Below are 5,393 nucleotides of genomic sequence, written 5' to 3'. Positions count from 1 at the left end.
GATTTTGAGAACAGGACAATAACTTCACACATTTAATGAAGAGGCATTTTTGTACCATGGACTCCAGTCTGTAAACCATTTCTCTTTCTCTCAGGCTCTCTATTCTTACGGAGGTCAGCATTGTGAAGGTGGTTTACTGGTCACAGCAATTCCACTGAAATTAAATCTAAATGCTGGTGTAACCAGGCTTTAAGTCTTTTGTAGCCTACTCTTACACACACTGTGGATGCTCCTTTTTAACTGCTCTGAAACTGCAGCACATTAAAAGGGCAGCCAGTTTTATGTAGGTTTTTTGCCAGTCTCTCATGGCCAACAACAACTCTCTATTTACCCACAAAGCTGTAGCTCCATGTATACAGCACGTAGAAAGTGGTCGGTGCAGCAGCTGCACTTTGGAAGCACTTCAGGTTGAGTCCATTCAATTCAGAGACAATTATGTGTTGAAAAGTGACTTGAAAAATGCTTTTGGATATTAGAAATTCAGATGTGCCTGGAAAATGCTGAGGTCAGCTTTGCCCTTTACTCTGTGGGTAATGCTTCCCAATAGCAGCCGATCCAAAGTCAGCCTTAAATTAACTACTAAAAACATGTTTTCTGTCTAAGCACACACACATACACATACACGTACAGATACACACACACACACACACACACACACACACACACACACACACACACACACACACACACACACACACACACACACACACACACAGCAATTCATGTTTTTAAAGGGGCTGTTCTTGATATTTAGAAAAAAGTGGACTGGGATTGCCTTCACAAGGCTCTCACACACCGTTTCCCTAACTCGCCAAATACCGACGCTTTGTCAAGGCCCTCTGCGTCCGATTCCGATGCACAAGGCACTCACATGCCCTAACATGCACATGCGGCTGGACCGGCTATCAAAACAAAGAACAGAGAAGCTCAGATTACAACACACACAGAGGGAGTGTGACTTTATTCTTTGCTCAGGATGCCATTACTCCACTATATCCTATAAATATGTATTTGGGACCATATTAATGTTCTGAATATCGAGTACAGCCCCTAGATGTTCTAGTCCCAGTTTTTGCATAGATGATACGTTACTGTTGCAATGTTCTCCATTTCTTTGGCAAATCTTTAGTGTTACCGTAATACAGGATAGATGCAGGGTGGCAGTACTTTTAAAATAGCTCCTAAAATAGCTACCACTGTGGTTCAGTTGTTTCAGATGTATTTGAAATGTAAAAGTAGTGCTATCTCAGTGGTCCAGTGCAAAGCGCAGCATTGTGAGGTTGCAGACAGCAATTCTCTCTGTAACCCCATTGTGACTGGCAGACATGGGGACGCTCCTGCTCCCCGTTGGCTGTGCCGCTGATGATAAATGATGCCATGCTGAACTAGTTTAAGAGGAGCATCATACAATCGCTCATTTCAAAAGGCACTGCTTCACATGGCGGCCTGGGGAACGGCATGGAAAGTAATATCCATCAACAGGCAGCCAAGCAGTAGCGCTATCAGCAAACACAATTTAGAGCTCAGAAACATTATTGTTTTTCTCTCCCTCCTCTGTTCGACTCACTGCAACGATGAACTGGCTGACTGATGCTCATCTGATGAATATGATGCTGCTGTCATGATAGTATGAACTTGGTCATTATTGGGAGGAATTGAGTTTGGATGAAAAGACGTTCTGTAAAAACTGAAAAAAAATCCTTTTTTCATCTGCCTCATATACGCCTCGTAAAGAATATTTATTCTGCCTCCAATATTGGATGAAAGTTGTTGCCACAATATTACGGCCAGGAGGAGCTCTGCACTTCATGAACCAAATGAGAAAGTCATGAAATAAATAAAACATTACACAAGTTATTACGTGGCAAACAAAACACCAAATCACATAACAAATGGCCAACATTAATAAACAAACCACATTTTTTCTTAAAGGGATGGATCAACATTTTGGAAATACGCTTTTTTCGCTTTCTTGCAGAGAGTTAGATGAAAAGACTGATAGTGTTCTCATATCTGTACGGTAAATGTGAAGCTACAAGCAGAGGCCAGTTAGCTTAGCACAAATTCTGGCAACCGAGGAAAAACAACTAGCATGGCTCTGACGAAAGGCAACTAAATATGCCCATTTGCCAAGAAATAATCATATAACAACCTGTGAACTATAAAATGTTGATTTAGACTTTTTGTACAGATTAAACAAGCAAAATATACCATGTTCATTAGTACGAATTTTAGATGCTGGAAGGTACCCTTGGACAGACCAAGCCAAGCCGTTTCTCCCTGTTTTTCAGTCTTTTATGCTAAGCTAAGCTAATTGTCTGCTAGCTGTAGACTTATATTTAGTGCACAGACATGAGAGTGGGATCAACCTTCTCATTTAACTCTCGCAAGAAAGCAATAAGTGTATTTCCCAAAATATCAAACGATTCCTCCTACAAGCCCGACCATGCAGATGATGTAACATTGTGTTTTTTTCCCTTCTAAAATATGGATTTTGGTTTTAAATCAATTGTGAGTGTGCAGAGATTGTGACTGCAATAATGTGACTCGGCCATGCTGCATGTACAGTGGGATTTAGCTTGGAATAAATGTATAAATGATAAAGATGTTCAATACTTCATATGCATTGGGATAATAAGACACTTTACTGTTCTATTTCACACTGATATTCCCCTCTAATGGGGCTCTTTAGGCTTCACTTATCTCCTTATCTCCACTGGAAATGTTCATCTATATGCTCAGTTAAATCAGGTTGAGCCCATTTTGCTCAATAGCAGAGCCATGTTCTCTCTATTTCTTATTCACTTTTCTTCAGTAATCATGATGTGATGGACAACTAGGGGATACCCTCTGCTCTGATGATGAGACGGAGAAACTCAGTCAAACCACTCAACAGTCTCTTGTGTCCTCCTGGCTGATTCTCCGGTTAGCCTCTCACTCTACAGCATTCCTCCTCTTCCACAGCCTGCTGAATGAACACAGCTGGCGTCTCCTGTCTCTTCCTTTCCCTGTACAAAACAGGTTAGTAGTGTGTGTTGTTCAATCACAAACTTATTTTCTAGGGACGATTAAAACCTTTCTGCTGTTCTTTGATGTAGAAAATCACGTCTGGTCAGGTTAGAAACCAGGTGAGGCAAAATGGTGCCTTATTTGGTCACTTATTATTTTGCTGTCACTTTGGCTCCATGACATCTGTGCCTCAACACAACTGTTTAGCTTAGGTTTGTGTGAAATACCACAAGCTAAAGTGTGCTGGATTGAGTTCCATGACTTCCATGTTTCATGCTCATTCAGGTCAGTGCACCACAGTTATGCAGTAAAATGGGTTGTAATTACATTTTCATAAGGTTAAATGGCCAAATGTGTTTATATAATGTATGTACTGTTGTTAATATTTTGTTTATGTATGCAGTAAAATGGTATATAGGTTAACAGGCTGACTTAATAACAGTATAAAATCTACTGAATAAGAATATTCTGTAAGCTGGTAGCTTCAACTGAATGTGAGTTGTAATAAACATTTAGCCTTGGCTTGATTTGAGTATTACTGTTAAACTGAACAACAGATCTGTATATTCAAAAGCTGTGAGATGCTAGCTATCTCAGCTGTTTACAGTTAGTGTGAACCCTCCTCATACCTGAATGTGAAATTTGACATAGAAATGGGACGTTCATATAAATGAGAAAAGGAGATGAGTTGTGTTTAATAAAGAACAGATCAGAAGTCTGCTGATTGAAAACAGCTGACGTCTCCCGTCTCTTCTTCCTGGAGGAAACAGGACACATCATCTCTTTACAGGTAACTCATGCTTGAGGCCTCTAACAAATGCACGTTAGCTTGTTTGCAATGTTATGTCCTGCCATAAAAAACCTTGCGCTGGTACCCATTATAGCTAGTGGCCTCCACAGATTACCACTTACACAGCAGATGTGTCTGCAGCCAAATGGTCGTGTGTTTTCACGTCGCCACATCTTTCCACAATGCTGCCCTCACTCGTCAGATTTGTCAGAGGCCGCTACAGCACCACTGGCGCCTGAGCAAAGTTTGCTATGTGCAATTTAACTCTTGGCCTTTTGTAGCAAAGGAGGTCTGACTCCTGCTATTCTTCTATTTCACAGTTTGATTTCATGCAGGTGTTCCCCTCTAATGGCGCATACAGTGTGAAACCAAATGACTCCATCTCCTGCTGTGACAAGGCCATGTCAACAGGTTGCTACATACAGATCTGGGGCCTCATTTCCAGATAAGAGGCGCTCTGAGAGGTAAAGTGCTTTGAGAGGTTTATTCATAATCTGTCTACTATTACTCATAGCGGCAGTTAAAGTGAAGCTAAGCACGACATAATTAAGTGTATTTTAATTAATGCTGCTCTCTCTGCCTCTGAAAGGTGTTGAAATGTTGCTCACTTGGTTCATAACGGCTGATTTATCTAATTGTATGTACATTTTGGGATTATGTTAATATGTTGCGTAATAAGAAATGAAATAAACGTAACAAAAGCGATAACTCAGAAACAGAAAGCGTCAACTGTTATCTCCCAGTGCAATACAAATCCAGTATATTGATGGGTTCTGCGCTAATAACATACTTGCCCCCAAGCAAGAGATATAATACCTTCAGATGAAGATGTGATGGTTTTTATTATTAGCTCTTTGACTAAGAGAGCTGTTAATTTCAGCTACACATTAATCAGGTGTTCCTGTCCTACAGAGGACACCACTGCTACGGGACTAAGAGGACGGTGAGTGAAGCTGTGCATGAGCCGGAGGATGCGTAACTCACAGCTGGTTTTATAATGCCTGTCAATGAGTTATTGAAATTGTTTTGAAATTTCCCCTTTCTGTCCCCTCTCACCACAGCATTAATCACAGAATCCACCCACTCCTATCACCCTCAGCACCTGAAGAGTTGCTTTAAATATAATTTCATGTTTCTGTATTCACCCTCATCACTGGTCACCCCAGTTGTGGGCAGAACACAGTCTGTAACAACTTTTATTCAATTCTACCTATGTTTTTGTTGTTCTGTTGTTATCTTTTTATTAAATCTGAGCAGTTTTAATGTAGCAGTATATTTTCTTTCCTGATTGTCTTACTGTATTAAATTGCTTTTTCAAAACATTCTCCATCCTGCCAGAAATATCTTCTTTCTCTGGCCTAAAATATGATAAAACCTACTGATAATGATTCTAAAAAAAACATTAGACATGATCATATAATGCAGTGATGTTTTGGGTTGGCCTAACATTGCACCACTCAGACAAATTGACACAGCAGCACATTTTCACCTCCTGTCTGAGCTTGTTTGGGTGAGAAAAGGTGAAATCTAACACTTAAAATAGCTCACCAACGCTCATAAGATAGTGTTTAAATTGTTATCTATAAATGTCAGA

At 40.2% G+C, this 5,393-nt stretch overlaps 1 long non-coding RNA gene across 1 annotated transcript; it reads left to right on the top strand.

The window, feature by feature from the left end:
* The first annotated feature begins 2,821 nt into the window (after window positions 1–2,821).
* Window positions 2,822–4,925, top strand: LOC114554780 (uncharacterized). The gene is made up of 5 exons (XR_003692462.1): window positions 2,822–3,021; window positions 3,773–3,799; window positions 4,120–4,263; window positions 4,712–4,742; window positions 4,861–4,925. It is a non-coding gene; the product is annotated as an uncharacterized LOC114554780 (long non-coding RNA).
* The last annotated feature ends 468 nt before the right edge of the window (window positions 4,926–5,393 follow it).

The sequence above is a fragment of the Perca flavescens genome, chromosome 4 (assembly GCF_004354835.1).
Source record: "Perca flavescens isolate YP-PL-M2 chromosome 4, PFLA_1.0, whole genome shotgun sequence".
NCBI classification, from domain to species: Eukaryota; Metazoa; Chordata; class Actinopteri; order Perciformes; family Percidae; genus Perca; species Perca flavescens.
This window is presented reverse-complemented; position numbering and strand designations above follow the sequence as displayed.